Source organism: Zonotrichia albicollis, chromosome 5 (genome assembly GCF_047830755.1).
Source record: "Zonotrichia albicollis isolate bZonAlb1 chromosome 5, bZonAlb1.hap1, whole genome shotgun sequence".
NCBI lineage: Eukaryota > Metazoa > Chordata > Aves > Passeriformes > Passerellidae > Zonotrichia > Zonotrichia albicollis.
This window is the reverse complement of record NC_133823.1, coordinates 43,178,521-43,200,109: the sequence shown is the minus strand read 5'-3', so window position 1 is coordinate 43,200,109 and position 21,589 is coordinate 43,178,521. Positions and strand designations below refer to the sequence as shown.

The 21,589-nt window shown below is 41.5% G+C and overlaps 1 protein-coding gene across 2 annotated transcripts in view; it reads right to left on the bottom strand.

The window, feature by feature from the left end:
- The window catches only part of LNX1 (ligand of numb-protein X 1), a 78,321-nt gene that overhangs the window by 39,058 nt on the left and 17,674 nt on the right, over nt 1-21,589 (bottom strand). The window lies entirely within an intron of this gene.

The following is a 21,589-nucleotide window of genomic DNA, read 5'->3' as shown; positions in this document are numbered from 1 at the left end:
AGAAGATTCTGCCTATATTACATCTTACTCAATATTGTTAAAGAAAGGAATGAGCCGTATAAAAAGCAAACCCTAAACTTCTGGATCACAGTTTCCAGTGAACATTTGCTGAAAGACAGGCTGCAAAACCCATATCTAAGCAGGCAACTAGAAATAGGCTGATCTGCACCTGCACCTGAATTTCATAATGCCAGCAGTATTTCCAGGTGCTTGCCACTGCTGTTCTGTGCACTCTGTACCCTGGCATTGATGCACCTGGGTATCCTCTCCCTGAGGATCCCTCAGTGTCAGAGACTTGCCATCTTGTTTGGAGAAAAAAAAGCATATTCTTCACTTAAGTGGGAAATTGTCCCAGTTGCTACTGCTCTTTCTCTCCAATAACCCTGTAAACAAAAGCCTTTAGAGGCAGCTTCCTGACACCTGGGGCATCAGGGCTGGCTGGAAGGGCAGCACGGGCCTGTGGCATGATCCCTGCTGCCTCTGCAGGGCTGGGGATCAGCAATTCCCTCCTACGCTTCCATAAACACTGCTCTTCTCGGTGTCACCACAGAGATAGCTGTGATAGAAACTAAGATGAGGCAAATGGCTTCTCTGTCTAGCTGTCAGAGAGATTTTCTCATGTTATTTGCTCTCCATTGTCAGCCAGAGGCCTTTGTCATAGTAAAAGCACATCATAGATTTAGTGGTTCTGTATTTCTGCATTACTAGTCTCTAAATATTTATGAAGGTTCTCATAATATTTATTGTATTAAGCTAAAATTATTTAGCTTAAATACTTTCCCACAAGATAGGAAAACCTCTCACATATTTATCTATTTCAGTTTAATTTCTGCATATTCCCATTATGGTTTCCGAAGGGTGTTTTCCACAAATTTTGTGTTAATGAAGACATCACAATTCAATACATTCTAGAAAACTACCTTACTAGCAAAGTCTAAAATTGTGCTTTGTCCTATCTGTAAAGATCTGACCCCAGGGAAGGGCTGTCATTTTCACAACGCCTTTGCACTAAGGTGCTGTCAAACAAAATATATTTGTGCATTATATAAGGAACGTGCACAGGAGTATCTGTATACTCATATTTTCATGTCAGCTACTCTGTATGAATTTGGGTCCACTAGTAGAAAAAGGAGTTGTAGTTCTCATGGATTAAAAAGGTAAAGTTTTCTAAGAATATGAGGAAAAAATATTGAGCATTCTTGATAATTCCAATTTAGTCTTCAGCTATAATGACATACTCCCATTTCTGGGATTTGTCTGCTGAGAAGGAGGAGCAAGCGTGGTTCATAATCATGTTTGAGGTCCTTAAAAGTATTTTGGTGAAGTATTGATGAAGAATAGAACTGCAGTTCAGAGTTCAGACCTCACAGCTCCAAAAACTACCAATGGACAAAGACTTGGTGTCAGACAAAAACAACAAGCATTCAGTAAAAACCAAATACCTATTTCATATTTGACTGCTCATACTGAAAGAGGGGGTATCTCCATATTGCCTACTAGTTTTCTGTAGAGTTGAAAGAACTTGGAACACATTTTTAATCTTAAATATAATGTAGAGCTTAAATTTCACGTGCATGCTTGCAAAGTATTATCTAAAATGAGGTCATGTTTAGGATTTTTCCCCCTTTACTTTAAAACTCAGAAAGTTGTATTTCAACCACCATCTTGAGCTTTTAAGATGAAATCTTTTAAAAGGCCTATTAGCATCTATCATGGGAACAAGGAATTGGAAGAAATTGGAAAACAACATTAGTTGCCTGCAATTGCAGACAAAAATCATGGCTGGGATTATTGTGCAATGATCCCAGTTATTGTTGGGACTAAGTACAAATTGTTGGTCCAGAACATGTTCTCGTTTTCTCCTGACACTTCTTTCAGACTTTTTTTGTCACTGATGATTTTGAAACCACAGCTGTACTGGTTTTTTTTTTTTTTTTCAAGGTGGGACTATAATTTCAATTTCTAGTCTTAAAGCAATCCAACAAATTTCAACTGTCTCACATATAGGAGAAGGGAGCTGTAAATTGCTAGAGAGAGCTGAGATGGGCAAATTGGCACCCAAGCTTTTCAACTGTTTTTTACAGGTTAGTACACCTAGTTTATTCTTAACATAACTATTTCTTTAGAGAAGCCAATATTCACAATTGACTTTGTGAATATTGCTTTTGCTTCACCTTCTGTGCCCTTTTCCCCCGTGTTTAAATCACAAATGCTCTGAGAATGCACAAAGGCATCAGCAGACTGTTCCCACTGCTCACATAAGGCATAGCCTTGAGTTGCTTTTAGAGCTTCTACCTTTTCCAATACTGCCTTTAAATCTAATGCTTGGGGAGCACAAATATACCTGGAGCTACAAAACTGAGGAGTTAAGCAGGGTGGAAGACTGCAGTCAGTCTCTTATTCCTTATTTACTCCTAGATTACAAACAAATTCACCTATGTTATTCCAAAACAAATATTTGTCATCACAGAGAAGATACTGGCCAGACATCCAGTACCAGAGTGATATTGTGTGATACAAAACAGCAGCAATATTTATTTATACTGAGCTTAAGTAAAGACTGAAGCTCCCAAAGAGTGATCTACATATCTCATGCAATCTACTCACACCAGCTGACACAAGCAAGAGAAACAGAAGTACCACACTATCTCTAATTCCTGGTAGGTGCTCAGGTATTGACACAGCAAGGAACCTGTGAGTACTTGGTTAGGAGATTCAGAGCAAAGTAAGAGTGAAAAACAAGACACATGGGACTAGCAGTTTTGAGCTGGTGAGAGCCTGTAAACCTTGCTGATGGCTTGTAATACTTACAACATTCAACAAATTATACATTATTTAAACCCACTAATCCTGTCCAAGTGCTGTATTAAAGTACTGAAGTACTAAAACTCCTCTTGACTTCAGCAGAAGTGGAGCTTGATGAAAGCTTTACCAAGAGCTTTCATCACTTTTCAGAATTGTATCCTTACCTATAAAACATACTTATAAGATTCAGCTTTTACTACTTCAAGAGTCAAACCTGAACATTTTTCCAAAGGAAAATGAGAAAACAAAATTAGAGAGTTTTCTTCATGGAAGATGTAGGTACTTAGCAATATTTGTACATTCTTCTATCTACAGAAGTTGTGGATGAGGGAGCAATCACAAGTAATGTGTATCAGTTGGGTATTTAGCAAGCAACACAAGACCTGCCATGAGCAGCTCTGAGCTTGAAAAGGTCTGCTTTTCAAGTCCATCCAAGACAACTCAAAAGAGCTAGCACTCAGCCAGCAATCTTGACCACTGATTTTGCCTCATACTAATAAAATAATGATAACACAACCTTTTCACATTAGGAATTGAGGTCGTGCATAACGAAGCTGCAGCAGGATCACTAAAAATATTCGTAATTTAGAGCATTAACTAAGAAATGACCCTAGGGAAAATCACAGCATATATACACAAAGCCTCAAAAGTTGCTGCTAAAATCATGTTATTTGTGACAAAAATAACAAGTGCAAAGACAAAGGAATTCTTGAGGCATTGCAATGCTCTTTCTCATATCCAATACTCTCATCCAATACTCATAATCCAATACTCTCAATCCAATACACTACATTTTTCAAATTATGTGTGTACACATATAATTAATATTAAGAATAGGCATTCAATCTGTTGACTCATATGCTTTTCATGTTTATTGTTCATATGTTTTTCACTTTTATTGTTCGGTCTTTTGATCACTGGATTATTTTCAACAGGTATAACCAGTCTCCTGGAACTTAATATCTCAGCATTGTCTTCCCCTCCTACTATCCCCACCTATGCTATAAAAACTGTATGATGCAGTGAGCAAAATATGTTTGCAATGGGACAAGTGGGTTGCTTTTTAACAGGGTTGACAGGATCAGCTTAACCCAAATTCTTGCAGCTACAGACAGAAAAGCCTGATAGACAAACTTTGTATTTACACATACTTAGCATGCATTTATTTTAAAAATAAAACTAATTACAATATCTGTTGTGTCACAGACTCAGCAAGCCAGCACTACTGAGAGCAGGTGTGAGGCTTCTGTTGGCAAAGAGAAGTAACACATGCCCATAAGCCTCTAGATATAATAAAAAGAGAACACTGTGTTCAGTTTCAAGATGTTTTCAACCCAAGACTTGGATTTACTACAGTTTTCTCCACTGGAATCTGAAATTATAGGAAATAATGGAGCTTCATCCAGCAAATCACAAATGCTGTCCTTACAGAATCTTATTCACAGAACATGCTGTGGACAGCCATCCACAGGTCTAGTTCTGGTGGCATTTGTCTCTGACCACTGTGACCCAAGAGTCACATAAGATCCCTTCTAGGTCAGCATGGATTTCTAAATTATACAGGTAACACATCCTGGTACATATCACACTCTAAACACATCTGTGCTTCCTCATAGGGAAGGTCACAAAAAAGGAGGTCTCAGCACACCTCAGCAGTGGAAAAACCACAGAGAGCCCTGTCAGATGCCTGGCTGAGTCTTAAGCAAACATCTCTGCCAGTACAACTAAGTAGCTTCTTGAAATGTCACAAATGTTTTCCATATTCTTATAAAATCTGATGTCTAATAGTCAAGAAGGACTCCAAATCAGCCCTATAAGTAAACTACATTGCATTCTTCTCTTTTGCCCATGTGATTGGAAGAGGGCGGATGAGAGGGGCATCACCAGCCAGTTTTCAGAACAAATCCCCCCAGACCCATTTGGCAAGCAAAAATCTTCACTCTTTGTGTTTTATGGGTTCCACCCAGTTGAATATGAGACATTTCAGTGAGATATTTCACCCATCCATTAAAATAAACACACATTGTGAAAACATTTAAGGGCTTCAGAAAGTCCAAATCCAGCCACAGCACAAGCATGGCTGGAATGTTGTTTATAGTCCCCTGAAATCTCACATAGTAGGAAATGCTCACTTGTGCTGTAAAAATTGTGAAAATTTCTCTTTTTTTGGAACACGCTTTTATAATACATTTATCAGGAATACTTTTTACCTGAATTCCTTTACCCAAATCTGAAAAAAGCCCAGTCCACTCACCCTTCTCCCCAGACAGGCACCTACAGGCAGTGCTGTGCTCAATATAATGGAGAGCACCCAAAAGAGCAGTGGCGTGGCTTCCCTCCTGTTGTATGCAGACCACTGGCAGTGGAGGGTGAGGAGGCTGAAGGAGCTCACAGCCTCCCACCTCAGTTTTCAGGAGTCTCTAACCACTAAAGCTCAGGTTGGGATTAGGCTGAGTTCTGCTCCTCCTGCTGAAGCTTATTCTGAGAGTGAGTTAAGCCAGAGGTAGGCCAATGCTGCATCCAAATTAAAACTGCACAGAGGGAGGGAGAAACTGAGTCCTGCTTCAGAGCCTGATGTGGCTTTTCAGTTGAATTTGAGAGAGGCTCACAGCAAAGGAATTCTCCTTTAAGTCCAGCCGGGCCTGGCAATACCATCAAGACACACAAGCCCATCCTTAGTCTGAAGCTGAAGAATTGGCCTTAGAGGCTTCAGATACAGGCTGAGAACTTCTCTGGGAAATTGTTTATTGTTTTCTCAGATCACTGGGATATAACTGGTGAATCAAGGAATAAAATACAAAAATTAGAGTGCAAGCAAGAATTCAACCTTAGGGACAAAAGATGCCTTCAGAAGTGCGTACCATATTACCAACACAAAATGCATACTCCTGACAAAGAAAAGTACCATAAAATCATAGAAGAGACAAGGCTGGAAGAGATCTTAACAGACCATGTTGTCCAACCTTTCATGAGAGAGGAAGCCTAGATGAGATTATCCAGCATCCTCTTCAAAACTTTGAGTGATAAAACTTTTATCTGAGGTTATTAACTTTAAGCATCTTGAAAACTTTAAATGATGGAATCTCTACCACATTCCTGGTGATGTTTTTCCAGTGAACAATTGTACTCACTGGGAAAAAAAAAGTAGGAGAAGTAAACAAGTTTTACCCTGTATCTTCCTTTAAACCAAATTTTCTCACGCTGTTGCTCCTTCATATTCCTAAGTTTACAGATGTTTTGTGTTTCTTTAGGTTTTCTTAGTCACTTCTAATTGCTCAGATTTCATGCTGTTTTTGCATTGAATAAATAAGAGAAGATCACAAAATGGTTTAGGTTGGAATGAACCTAAAAGACCATCTAGTCCCAGCCCACCTTCCATGGACAAGGACACATTTCACTAGACCAGGTTGCTCAAGTCCTTATCCAACCTGTCCTTGAACACCGCTAGCATCCACAACTTCCCTGGACAAATCGTTCCAGAGTCTCACCATCCTCACAGTAAAGAATTCTTTCCTTATACCTAACCTAAGTTTTCCTTCTTTCAGTTTGTACCCATTACTCCTTGTCCTATTACAAGAGTCCCTGGCAGCGTCCCTCTCTGGCTTCCCTGTAGGCCCCATTCAGATACTGGATGTTTTCTCTCTGCTTTTTTTTCCTTAATTATTGAATTTTTAGAAAAGCCTCTTCAGGATAAAAGGCAGTCACTTCATCCTGTCCTATTACAACACACATTAACTTTTGTATTCATCCAACTAAAGTACTGGAAACAGAACAAAAAAATACAAAATATTCTTCAGGAAGCTGCAGTTTCCTTTCCCTTTTACAACACTGCAGCCTTGGAAATTTCAATAGTCAAGCTCTAATGACGAATCTTGCTTTCAATTTTAAAATATAAACATCATACAGCTGGGCACCTAGAACATGGTGGGAAAAACCTGAGCAGCAGGTTTGGAGTACTGAACCTTGAGCATGGGCAAAAATTACATTTCCCTGGGTAATACAGGGCAGTGGCCTTGCTCTTGCTGCCCTAGAAGGAACATCCTGACTGACCTTGCTGCTCCCACAAAAGGGGTTGGGGCTGCTGTGCGACAGCCTGTCCTGAAATGAATTCAAACTGTGAATTCTGTGTGACAGTTTGTGGCATCTGGGTGACTCAGACAGCCTCTGTGCCTGAGGCTGTTCCAGCCCAGGCTGTGATTTTGTTAACGTCACAATTTAAGTAGACTTGGGTCTTGTTAGCAGTAATGACGGACTCCCTGAAGGAAAACCAAGGTGGCATTGGAAATGATGTCATTTCATTATCAGCTCTGAGATGGGGATAATTGCATCTGTCTTCTTCAGACTGAGATGACCCTGGTCCTTCAGAAGGCAGCTGGCAATCTAACTTCCAGCAGCATGCTTATGCCATGCCTCATCATCTGCTAATTTTCACATCAAAGGCATGGCTCAAGGTGACCCAAACCATCATCAAAAGACAGGATCTGCAGCTGGACATGCATACTGGTGTCCAGTGGACAGCACCATGCTGGGGGCATTGGACACGTTTGCAGCCCCGACTGGGACATACATAAAACAAATCCTACTTGCTTCATGTAAATATAAACACAGCACGCTGTTAATGCAGATGGCTTGACAAGCCATATAATAGAGAATAGTTTAGCAGATAAAATGAGTAATTTCCCAATGGTTACAAAATATGCACCTCAGCCTGATGTGGACACAGAGGATTTAAAAAAAAAAATGTCCTGATGTGGACACAGAGGATTTAAAAAAAAAATGTCCTGATGTGGATACAGAGGATTTAAAAAAAAAAAAATAGTAGACAGACTAAACAAAATTTGTAGTGCATTTAAATATTTATATTAGAAATTGAGACATGGGTTTCTGTAGTAATTTATCACAATCTTAGACCTGCAGTTGGCAGTTTACCTATCTTCAGCTTCTGAGAAACTTCCTTAACTGCCCTGAAGCAAGTTTGCTTCCTGAAGGGCAAAGCCAGATACTCAGCACTGTGTGTTTATAAGAATGCAATGTAGAGAGAAAAGGAGGAAGAAAAAAGGTAAATAAATACCTAACAATTAGTGATTGTAAACAGAAAAGCCTCATGACAAATTATTTTCTTTTTCTTTAAAAGTTAATTGAAGATGCCACACCATGTTGCAGAGTTTTCTGAGAACTTAGATACTGGCATTGAGATGACCTTAAGAATGGAGCACAAAGTATTCTGCAAAGGTTAACCACATTCAGTTTACAGGGGTGGTGCTGCTTCCTAGGGGCTGTCTGCAACAGGGAAGTACATGATCACTGTGGTGCTTGTGGAATGATACCTGAGGCACACTGTGTATATTATATGTACAGACACACACATCTGAGAACAGCTTCCCTGGAGACCTCCCCATTCCAGAGTAAGGGTATTCACCAGAGATGCTATCCTAGAATAAGAACAGTATTGTCACTTCACACCCAACTTTATTAGGGATTAGCTTCCCTGTGTGTTCAAACCACCTTTTTAAGTGGTTGTCCTTTCCTTTCTTCACCACCCTTTCTTCTGGAGACACCAAATGCCTCATTGGTCAAGCCTCTCTCTCTTTGAGAGACAGGGTCCATCCCTCAGTATGCCACATCTTGAAAACTAGTTGCTAAGTTTGCTTTGTTTAATATGTAATAAAAAGTCCTTTTTGCTTATTATGGTTTTTTTCAATGTCTCCCACAACACAGGCTTTGTCTCTTTAAACTACCATAGCACATAGCACTTTATCCCCTCTGCATCTCTATCAAAAAAGGGAGAGGGTAATGAAAGTAACAGCCATTTACCTTCTAAAAGCACAAAAGAATTCAGGACTTTAGTACATGTTACTAAATATGTCACTGCACCCACATGTTGCAGAATCAGGGGTCACCTGAACTTCTGTGCTCAGGCCTGGACCTGAGAACTCAGCAATGGCTTCAAAGGGTGAGGACCACATTTCTCTGCAATGTGACTGTTTCAGAAGACCTGGAAGAAGCACTCTTTGCAAAGCAGCCAGAAGGGAGGGGAGGATTACATCAGCAACTGCTTCCCTGGCACAGGGGACTGTAAGCAGCACAGCTGTTCTTTGTGGAAATGTCAGGGAGGGGGAAGAAAGGTGCCAAGAGAGTTGTTACTGTCATAAAGCACAATAGGTGGTTCCAGAATGATGGTTCACATGGTTTCAAGCTTTTCTTGAAAACTTTGCTCAGGAAGCCCAGGCGGACTCACTTTCCAAATAGTAAACACTACTTGAAAAACAGGTACGTAAATTATAAAATTACTTAGCATCCAGTTTCTCTGTTTCTCTCCGACAAAGGAGAGCACAGCTGTGTCTCAGTGTAGATGCTGCAGCTGAGATAACCCTAAATGAGCCCTCTCCTGCTCAGTCATGGCCTAATATACAGAATGTCCCAGGAGGATTTCAGGTAGTACCCATGACACTACCTCTCTTCTTGTGTCTGCCCCCTTGGGCCAGCTGTCCCAGAGAAAGCAGCAAAATTCTGTTTGTTCCTGGGTTCTGCAGGAAGTCACACACCTTCAGAGCCAAAACACCATCTCAAGGTTGCTTTGAAGTACTGCCAGTGTATGCCCATGCAGCAAGCCAAAGCAGGTGTCAGATGGACACGTGCTGTCTCCTGTCCTCCACAGCCTGCCCAGGAGGGAGGACAGACAGAGGAAGGTGTGCCACGTGGTACCACACTTACCTCACTCTCAGACACCACCAGGAGATCAGGAAAAAAATCACACAGAAGATTTTGAACGAAGAAACCATAAGCCCAGACTTTCCCTTCAGTCAACAGAAAAAGAACACCAAACCTGAACTCTCTGCTTCCTTATGTCTGGCACACTGAGGTGAAAAGGATGTGTCAAACTGGTTCCTACTTCAAACCCATCCCTGTGGTCAATGAGAGGTGGTGAGAGGGGACCAGGATTAATCCTCAGTCTATAGCTATGCCATGCAGCTTTCTCAGTAATTTGTAAGACAGGCAGCAAGCCTATTCACCCCTGAACACCTAGAAGCCTTCTGTGGTGGCATGCACGGGCCTTACAAGGACTAACAGACCTCAGAGCTGGAGACAAACAGGGACCTTTCTGTACCCTGGCCCTTCAACAGCAGATCTGACTATTCAGCAGTGGGTCACTGTTTTATCCTAAGTCCTGCTACTCTTCTGAAAACATGCTTCTCCAAAGGGACTTTCTGGTCAGTGTTAAAGTAATGGAATTTGTGTTTGCCAATGCAGGGAGACAAATTTCACTTTAAAAACCACCAAAAAATAAACAAGCAAGCAAAAAAAACCCCAAAAAACCCATGAGAAAAGTCACTGTTTTATAAGATCTGTTGTCATACAACTACCATTGTCACAAGGGACAAGGAGAAGTCAAGTCTGAGGTTTTACAAATCTCCCACACAGGGGTGTGTGTTTTTTGAGGGAGGAAGAGGTTGTCACAAAGATTGCAGAAGCTGGAGTCCATGACATTTTATTCATATTGTTTCAACTCATTCACCCACATGCCCTCAAGGGATGTTCTGTTTTTTTAAATTACCGTTTCTGCTAAAAACCACGTGGTGTAAATTAGTGTGGTTAGACACTCCTTTCTCAAAAATATTTTTTTGGATCTCTACTATTCTATCTCTCTGCTCTATAGGTGTGAAAAGCAGAAGTTTTCCTGCGTATGCAAAACCCCGTTTTCTTCCAAATAAATTAAAATTAAATTCAAGAGAGTAATTTGTTGAAGTCAGTGGAGTAATACCTGTATAGAACTAAGTTAAGTGAGGCAAAAATCAAGCACATTGATCTGGCTGTTTTTGCAACTTCTTCCATAGCATCCTCTTTTGAGTACTGGAATAGCAGACAGAACAACTAGAGCAAGGTTCTGGAACTAAACAAATCAACTAAGCAAGAGGAATTGAATTACACAGGGAGAGAACTTATGACCCCTATTTTTTTGGCTTGTTTTATTCTCACCATTCGTAGTGGGTTTTGTAGGACAATTTGCAACTCTTCAGTCCAGATGGTAATTTAACTAGGCAGAGGATCAGTTGATAAAACTCTGATTAGATGTCAGCTCTTCAATTGAGCTATTTCCATGGTCTGCCTTAACCCATGTTTAGTCTAACAGACAAATGTTTAGAATTCACCAAGACTGCTGAAGTGAAAGCAGTATAAAAGCAGTCTTAGCAAATCTGGTCAACCCATAAAGATTTCCTTGCTTTTAGCCTTCAGCTCCACGTTTTGCTGAAGTTAAATTCTACAGCTTAAATTCACAATACATTACTCATACATTAATCCATAAATTCAAAGTAAGAAACATAATCAGCTCAGAGTTTTGCAGTGCTGCAACAGTGCAAGGTAATAGAGGACACATGGCTCAGTGTCTTCAGCAACACTGGAGTCAACCACAAGGGTCCCTGCCAGATCAAGTCAGCCAGTTTCTCTTTTCTTCTTCCTCTCTTTCAACAAGACCAGACATTCAAGTGAATCATCCTTTCACTGACTCTTTCACTATTACACAGATGAGAGAAGGATGCAGGCAGGGTCTTGCCATCACCACAACAATGAGGAGATGGCTTGTGCAGCCCCAGCAGAAGTGTCTATCTTCTATTGATTGAACCCACCAACTTCAAGAGGTTTTGAAATTACATTTGGTGATCTCTATTTGCAGTTCAGCCCAAGAGCACCTAATGTTTTTAAACCAGTTCAGTTCTCCTTTACCAGACAGAAGAAACATGTTGCTGTCATGCTGTTCAGTGTTCAAAGCCACACTTCCCTGATAATCTTGATCCTCTGGTATAGCTGAACCTAGTGGGGCAGAAGTGTGGGAGAGGCAAGAGTCAAGATAATAAAATAGGAATTGAGAGGCAGCAAGAGAAAGACAAAGATTTAGTGTAGCCAGCAGCAGTCACACGGAAAATGGCCAAAGAAACCAAAACATAGCCTGCTACTGGTGGTGACAGAGACTAAATGAGCTTTACAAGTTTTGTCAAGAGAACCCACAGAAGAACCTATTTAAAGCTCAAACCTGCATCTTTTCTTAAAAGATAAATAGGGCAGAAGCAGCCAATTTGTACTTGGCAAGTAGCGTCCAGAGAGTTTATGTAGTAATGCAAAAAGATAAGCACCTATTTAAGAGTAAACTGTTATTTTTACCCAACATGCAAACAAATCAAACACTTTCATCACAGGCTAAACCCTTTTTACTGTCAGTTGGGAGTCTTCTTGGTGCTGTAAAGCACCACAGGGCATAAAATCACTATGGTATTTTTTGTGTTGGTTGTCAACCTCTGTTGGCTGGAGATTTGAAAAGCAGAGGAGACATGTAGCACAGGAAGATCTGAGCAACAATTAGCAGCCCTTAACAAAAAGCAAATCTGTGAAATGCATTTTCTCTCTGAGAAGGAGACTGTTAACCTCTCTGCAAATACTGAGTTAGCAAAAATGTGAAGGATGCAACTTAGCATCTGCTGGCGAGGAGAGGTGAGAAAAGGAGACGAGAGGACAGGACGTTTTGCTGTGAGGTAAATGGAACAGGAGAAAATGTTTTTTTTCAAATATCTGGTATGGATTACAGTTCATCATCTCCAGAAGAAGGTTACTTGGTCTTGGCCTCCCCTCACAAATTTCTTTTGTTCACTTGGGTCACTTCACTATTATTTGAACCTAGATTATAGAAAAAGCAGATCTGCAAGGCTAATTTGTTTGCTTTCTCAGCTCAACATATTAAGTGCAAGTTTATATTTATACAACATATCTTATTAGATGCTGTGTCCTGTTTTGGTCTGTTCTCTTCTGATTTATTTTGAACTCAAAGACCATAACTGTAAGTGCCTTCAAACTTACAGATACTTAGGCTACTGGGGAAAGAGCAGAAAAAACGTGAAATGCAGCAACCATTACTGTCCAACTTCATTACAGTCATGCCCTGGAAGAATAAAAAATGTACTGGAATTTAATCTCCTCTGAGGGAAGAAACTGAAAGCAGCACGTTTGCTAGAAACTGTGCACATTCAATCCACTAAAATTCGTAAAGATATGCAAAATTTAAATGCCATCTAAAAACGGTCACTGAGAAAATTGACAGACATGGCACCAAGGAAAGTTCATTTGTTTGGCCATATCTGTGACCCATGACAGCACAAGGCAGGTAGAAAGCAGATGCTGAGAACACAGCATGCTCCCAGCACTGGGGGCCGTGTGGGATGCACAAGATTTTGCCAATCTAATGGCAGGGTCCACGCTGCAGCAGGGGGGCATGGGTTGCAGTAGATACCATGGGCATCCACAGCAGAACCCTCTTAGCATAGCTAAACTGATTTACTAATATTATTAATATCAACATTTCCATCACAGACTGAGTGGGAGCAAAGTAGCAGCCACTGGCACTTCCAATTCTGCATCCCCTCAACAGATCCCAATGACAACCTCAGGCACAGTAGCACCAAGAACAAAAAAAGAAACACCAGTATATACACACTGCATCTGAAAAATAATCTTATGTTTCCTTTCCCCAGCAGTGCCATCTTCCCTCTGTAAAAACAAACCAGGTAGTAATGATTGAAGGAGAGATGTGCCAATTGTTTAAATCAGAACCAGAGGTGATGCTCCTTTGGGAGCTGACAAGGGCAAGCCACAACAAACTCCTGGGATTTCTGCTCCCACAGCAAAACCTGCCTGGCAAAGGGCTGAGTTGCAACATGTGCTTTTCATACAGAGCATTTATTTTTGACTGTAATTTAGTCTCTTGGCAGGAGATGTTCATCTATATCAAGCAAAACAGCCTTGCTCATCCATATCAACCTACACATCCTCATATAATAGCAGCAGCACAGTACACTCTCTACTTCCAATGGTCTCCCAAGGATCACAGGACACATTTGGTTAATGAGGCCCATCTCCTCTCCATAAAAGCCTGCTCCACAAGGGATGTTTTCTGACCTTTTATACTGTTGAATTATAAAATCCACAAGTGAAGAGGTCTCTGTGGACGTTTCTGTGAAACCATCCCACTACTCCTTTTCCATGGGAAGGAAAGTTAAAACAAGTGGAATATCACCAGTGCTTACTGGATGTTAAAAATAACATATAACAGTAATGCCTATCACATAAGGGAGAAGAAAAGAAAATACCTGAATTACGCTTTCGAAATTAGTACTGTCTGTTCTTAATAGAACACAAAAATTCCAGGCCATGAGTCTACTAATCTTATCCATTCACTAAGTTCTGCAGAGGAGAAAGGAGAATACAACCCTTGGAGCAGATTTCCCTTGCCTTCTATTTAAGAGGTTGCTAAATTATTGAAATTCTACATTAAAAATATATTGTAGACTGTCTAGTGAATGATGGGACTGCAATGCGTAATACAGAGCATAAGCTTCACAATACATGCACATGAAATGACTTGCTGATCTAAAACACTTGCTTCCTGCCAACATGATTTCAAGAGAGCTGAGGAGAGAAAAACAAGTCACAAAGTAACACACTAATGACTGAATTTTGTAGCTGAAATTTACAGCTCTAAAGGCATTTTATTCACTTATTTTACTTTATTCAGGTAAATAGCATACTGTAAGTTAGTAGAAGAGCAAATAAAAATTAAGATGGCTCCAACAACTGCAAATATCTTGTCTTAGCCTACTTCTTACCATGTGTCACAGCAACCTGATGGAACAAGACAGCTCCTTTAAAATAGAGGAGTCAATGGTGATTTCTAACTCCTCTCCCACGTGTCCTCTACACTAAGCCCAGTGCCTTGATAAAAAGAGAGAATGGGAGCAGATACAGCCAATGGCAATATGTCATTGTTACAAATCTGGTTGTCTGCCTGCACTGCTGAGAACAACAAGACTTCATCAGTAAAATTTGGGGATGCTGCCAGCAGAAATCCAACCAAAATGACAAAAAAATGTTCTGAATGTATGACTTGACTTGCCCACTGTTACAGTCAGCCTACTTTCTTTCATATGGGGAGGAAATATTGTACGCCATGTAAAAGTTATGGATGATTTACAGAATTTTTTCTTTGTGCAAAAGTTGTACATCTGTTGAAATCTCCAGCCATTTCACTGGGCTGCTGCTGAACTTGCCTTGTTCAGTATTCAAAATCTGTTGTTAATCAATAAATTAAATGAATGGATAAAGCATGTTCTAGGGAGAGCCCAAGGATTCACTAGTGAAATGCAGCCTTTACCAGCTGCAACTTGGCTGAGGCCAAGGGGTTCCTTCAGCTTTTTAAGACGTTGTAAAAACAATCCACTTTCTTAATCCCAAAATAGAGTTCAGATCCAAACCAGGAATTCTTTGGTGGTAGTGGGGGTTTAGTCATGACATGTGACATGTCATTGACTAACAGATACCCCCACTGAGGTGCCAGCTCAACATAGAGGGACCAGCCTGGACCCTCTTTTGAAAGGGGAAGCCCCAGGCAGTCACCTGCACGCTGCAACACAGGCAGTTCTTAGTCCAACATTGCTGGCGATGTTATTACAAAACCTCTGGGTTTGTGTCCTGTGCTTCTGGCATCCTTGAGCACCCAGTTACTGCATGGCTCCAGGAGGCAGTTCAGACATGCTGTCACATGCCAAGATGCAGAATATCAGTTCTAGTTCCTGAAAAATAGCTCCCATCATGGAGAAGGTCATGAAATGCAGTTGGCTACTCTGTGGACTGGGGACCTTAAAGGCAGATTTCCCCAAAAGGTCAAGAGTGTTAAAGACATCCAAGAAGACCCTCAGACCTGCTAGTCTGCTTCCCTAGAGTGTAACAAGCTGCGTTGGGGCTGATCTCAGAACCAGTATTCAGAGCAGGATTTAAGCTACAACAGGCATAGGAGCTCTGCAAGAGCAGTGCTTATCCTCACGTTGCAGGACAGCCCAGTTCTGGCAGATTTGTCAGAGAAATAGCTCAAGGAAAAATATCCTTGTCATGCTGCCAGTGCCAGTGTTAAACTAGGTTAATTGTCGGAGAGATGCGGAGGTCGGCCAAACTTGCAGCATACGGCCTGTGCAGCTGATTGTCGGGCAAGAAATGAGAGACTGCTGCTTGTGAGTGAGCACCAGCCTCCTGCGACTCCCACCACCTCATTCCTCCCTCCTTCCCCACTAGACCTTCAGTGCTTTGCCCTCTCTGGTCCCCATTCCAAAGAAGTGGACTGCCTGTTGTGAGGGGGCGTCCAAGTGGGGTAAAGGTTTGACCCCTCCGTGCTCCTGTTACATGGGCCATGTAAGCACCTTGCTTTTGCATGTAAGCACCTTTTTTGAGCAACGTACAGAAAATCAAATATAATTGAGATATAAGTCATTCATGAAAAGAAACCTTTCTGCCAACCATAATTGTTGCACTGCCTTTCTGTCTTGGCAGGGTTTTAGTGTTTTTTTGGCTGGCTGAGGTTTTACTTTTGGCAACAGAATGTGTTTGTTGAGATTGACATGGGCCAACGTCAGCCTTTTCCAAAGGTGTGAGAAGCCTTGAGAAAACAACCCAGAAGAATAAAAGGTCTAATTCTGATCTCAGCTGTGTGTAGGTAGCTGTGATTGGAGTAAAGGTAACTTTATGCATGCATAGAAGGATATGAAGCAGGATCTTTCTCAGTCTATAACTAAAATGCCATTTTCCCTTATACACAAAATTCCCAGGCAGAACCAACAAATTCTGAATACTCTCATGAGGTTTTTGGTTTCTGGAGCTGTCCTAGACAAATTTATTTCTGAACCTAGAATCACAGCGCTGGGGAAGAAAATGCTAACCAGTAACACTTAATCATACCACAAAAACTCAGCCCTCTCTAACCTATGCAGAGAAGCCAGGAGGGATGTGCTAGTGGGGAGAGGTACCTTCTCTGTGAGAGGGTGGCAGAAGGTGGGGCAGAACCCAGACACCACTGTGCTGCCAAAGGGGTGCAATTAATCTTTGGCTGAAGAGTGACCAGACCCAGACATTTACAGTCAATTAAATGACAGCTTTCTGCTGCACCCCTACACTAACATAAAACACTGTTGAATGCAACACAATATATTTAGAAAATTGTGTTTGGGCGCTTCAAAACTAAGAGTTTAGATTACAAGTTTTTTTGTACTTGTACAAAGGAGCACAATAGAGGCAGGACGTAGCCATGGAAGAGGAGGGGAATAAACAAAATAAACAAAGCTAAGGCCCAGAAGAGGCATGAGGCAGAGGAGAGAAGTAGAAGGGCAAGGGAGAGAGATGGTGGAGAGGGGCGAGACTAACTGCAGTGAGGGACTAGGCTAAGAAAGGCACACTAGTAGGTCATTGCTGGAGATTTTGAGGGAGAGCTCAGAATTCTGAAGGAAAACCAACTCCATGTTTGGCCTGTTTGTGAAGCTGTAGCATAGGGATGAAGCTAATGGTAGCCCATGACACACTCATGCCTTTCTGTTTTAATTCACCTCAGCTTTGCTTTCCAAGAGATATCCACTTCTAACATCTTGGAAAAGACCCTCTGAGTTTTATCTCAGTGTGTTTTGTCCTGGCTATTTAATGTAGATATCCTAAACATATCATTTATATTGTTATTAAAGAATGTTTCCATTCAAGCCTTGATTTCCAGCACATTCAGCTTTAATTAACCTCACAGTTTCTCTTTGACACAGATGTCTATAAACACAGCTTTGCACAGAATAAGGAGGCCAACATGTGGTTTTTGCAGTGGACTAACACATGAGCCCAAAAGGTGCTCCAGGCTTATCAATTTTGTCATGAGTATTGCAAGTCCTGTGCTCCCCAGCCTCTCAGTGGGTAGGATATTTTACAAGGATAGACTTGAAGCCAGACACAAGTTTCCCCACTGAATTGAATAGGAATTAAAGTTGGCTGCAGAGTTCAGTGCTGTAAGGGGGCTGGGAGAGTGCACCTCACTGTTTTTACCATAAAAAAGATGCGCTCAATGGCACTAGAAGACAGCTGGCACCTGCATCTCTTCTTTTTAAATTGAATAAACAGAGAAACTAAATTTTACTGGTTATTCCAGCCCAAAGGGCTGATTTCAAATTTAAGAGAGTAGTTATTGTATAAGTTATATGGGGAAACTGGATCCAGTTAATTTGGTGATATTCCTTTGACGGTTTCATGCAAAACTCAAGAAGGGTAATAAAAAAAGCCAACATTTTTCCACACGTGGGAGTAGGTTGTGCATTTCCACCTAACAAACAAAAGATTTTAAAAAACAATGGCTTGATTGAGATTAGTAGGGTAGATGTAGCTGATGTATTACCAGCAGGGAGCAAGGCCAGGAGCTGTTTAATCCTTGGAGGGAAGGAGTGTCAGCAGGAGTGGCTGCCAAGGACTCCCCAGTGCCTGACCTGCGCTGGGCACACGCAATGCCCGGCACCACGCGGGCACTCACTGAGCTGGGATAAGGCTGGACAGCACCCCAGGCTGTCACGTCACTGATGTCCTTAGGGAGACAAAGTGAGGTTATGGACTGCCCAGTCCTGCAACCTCCCTCCCCTCAGTTTTATTGCTAAGCGGCCCTTCGAGCTAAAGGTGCAGAAAGTCCTGCTATTGAGGAATACCCTGCTGCAGAGCTTGTCCTATGAAGTGAGAGGGATAGCAATGGTGTGAGCAGTGCCACCAGGTCATCACACGCAGGAAAGACTACTAAGAGTGATCACAGGCTGCCTCTTCATGCGCACACCATGTTTTTAACTGGAGGGAATAACATACCTCAACCCAAAAGAATGCTGGGGCAAGTATTTCCTCTCTAAAGATATGTTAAATAAGAAAGAAAGAGCAGATGCCTTTCCAAGTCTTTATAGGTATATGAAGAAGGAGGCATGGATCCTGGGGTAGAGTTTCCTCAGCACTCAAGTATACCCTCACAATGGTGTGAGAGATTGTGTGGCTACACCCCCCCCTCTCCCAGAGACCCCTCAAGGTAGATCCCAATGTTTTCTCTTGTTCTTCTGGCAGAGGTTTCCATGGGCTTCTCCTCAAAAGGAAGTACCCTGGCTTACCACATGCTGCTCTTCATGATTTGGCAAAGAGCAAGGACCAGAACAACATCTGTGTCAAGACCTGTGCTTAGGGAAGAACAACAAACAATAGCCAGGGAAGTGGTTTTAGTGCAGGTGACAACATCAGGGGACATGTATTTGCTTCCTGTGAATACCTGTAATTATCAGACTGCTAACAGAAAATTAAAAATAGTGGCACCTAACATCTATTCCATAAAGTGCCACTACAACACATCCACACACCTCCCTTTTCCCCCTGTGTGGCACCTAGCTGAAATGCAAAGGTCTGGCACAGCCTTTCCCCAAGTTCATTTCTCCTCTTCAAATCTTCTAAAATCTCTTTATTTCTTAGCTGGATTCCAGGGCCTGCCTCTCCAGATGGGTTTTCTGCTATGCTGTAATCCCTATTCTCCAAGTAGCCTATTCCACATTTAGGAACAAAAATGCCCTGGAACTAAAGCAAACCTCAGCAATGCAATACAAATAACATAACCTTTGAACAGAGTAGAAGGAAAGAGATGGATTGTGTGAGAGAGAGGGCAGTGTGAATCCCAGCACTCTTATTCTTCCTCTTGTGCCAGCACCAGTGATGGTAACTGCATCCCCCACTGTCCTCCAGCTCTTTCCTTGTTGCTAGCAGACCCATCATCCCACTCTTCCTCCTCAACTGGTATTTCTGGTGGCTGACAGCCAAGAAAATAATGAGTCCTGACTGACGCCAGTATTTGTACTCGTCAGCAACCAAAGATAGTGTGATAATGAAAAAAATGCTTTCTGCCTACTATGGTCTAATTTTGAGCCATGGTGCAAGCCATCAGACACAGCACACCGAGCAGGTGTAACCATGGTGAAGGCCATCAGACACCCTACATACAGCAGGTGTAACCATGGTGAAAGTCATCAGACACACTACACAGAGCAGGTGTAACCATGGTGAAGGCCATCAGACACACTACACACAGCAGGGACTCTTTGGTCAGCTGTGGGGAAAAATTTACAAAGCTGCTTGTTTGGGATGCAAAAGTCAACCCATGCCCCTGAGTATCAGGCTGTCCTGGACACCAGGGGCTTTTCTGTTTCACTCATAAAACTGCATTAAAAATGTCTAAGCAGAGTCCAAGCAACTGAAGAAGCAACCTGTAGGTCATAACATTTGTATAAACTGATTAAATAGTATTTCTCTTTTTTTTCAACTGCTGTTATTAGAAAGGACCTTGAATCCATCCCACTGATTAGTATATCAACGCCTTGTACAGCATCCAGCAGCAGCCAGACATGATGAGATAACTCCTCCACTACATACACGTGGAGGAGAAGAAGAAATTCCTGAAAGGAGGTCAAACTGCCTGGTGCCCATTTGGATTGTGTCAGCCCTAGTAAATCCCACTTTCTGCTGCCCTGGCCAGAGGCAGAGTGGTGTGGGAGGCCCTGAGCAGTGGCTCCTGGCAGCAGGATGCCAGACAGCATCCCGGGCTGGGGGCTGGAGAGGGGATGTGCACCTCCCATTGCTGGCAACTGAAGATGCACGTCCAAGCCCCAGTCCACACCCACTCCATTAGAACAACTGCAGACATTCAGCACAACTAACATCTCTGTGGGTTAGAAGGCTAAATAAATAAGAGATGAATAGCTATGTACATCATAGCCCTTTATCCTGGGAGACTCAGTGAACCTGAATTCCCCAAGAAAAGCAAGTAGGCTGCATCTGTGCCTGTGCTCTGATTAATCTCATTGGTTTGTTTTCCTGGAAACTAGATGCCCCAGATGCCATTGTTTCCATTATAAGTGTTCATCTGCCCTGTTTTGAGCTTGATTGCTCCTGTAGCCTGCTTGGCTTAACTGTTTTTTGTTTGTTTGTTGTTTGTGGTTTTTTGGTTTTGTTTTTTTTTTTTTTTTTAAATTAACATTCTTAAACAAAATGCCAGTAAATTAAAATGAGGACATAGCTGCAACCCTCAACACTAGATTTGTTAAATGTTTAAAAACACCTACAGCATACAGAAATCCTTAGCTGTTGTACGCAGTGTGACTAAATTATTAATAGTTGCCATGCACATCACACAAGGATTTCAAAAGGGGACTTTGTGTTTCTGCAAAACACTGCTATTTTTGTCTGACAGTAGAGACAAAATAATTTGAAAATTAGTCTCTTTGGTACTAATCACAACTGTTACTAAAATATTCCCACTGTAGGCATAATACAGTAATTTTTCATTTTTGAGAGAATTAGACATTTCACGTTATCTCAATGAAAATCTTGAAAGTTGACAATTTGTTAAAATACAAACAACACGTAATTAATGAAAACATAGTGAAGTAAATAGCTATTTCTAGTCATAAAAGCTCCACTAACTAGTACAATAACATTCAAGCACAAATTAAAGTAGTAACATTTACAGAAGATACCATAGAATATTTGTTTTATGGGTTGGGAAGACCAGCTATGGGGTCGTTTGAGGTGGGATTTTTAAAAGCATGAAGATATATGAACGGATTGCTACAGTTAAATTTGCTTTACAGAAAAAATAACATTCTGCTGTAGGCAAAAACAGAAATACGGGAAAATTCTCTTCTGTCTCAAGTGAATTATTTCTGGTGAAAGGCTTCTCAGCGTTTTGCTACAGGCATGCAGCTTTACACACAGAACATTATACATGTACACAGACAGTGCTCTACTGGGGGTGTCTATCCTGATGCCCTCCCCTATACCCAGATCCCCACTAGGCTATTTACAGGAATAAAGGAAAAACATGGACTCGGAAATGGAAATAAACCCCAAACCAACGAACACCTAAAACAACAGCACA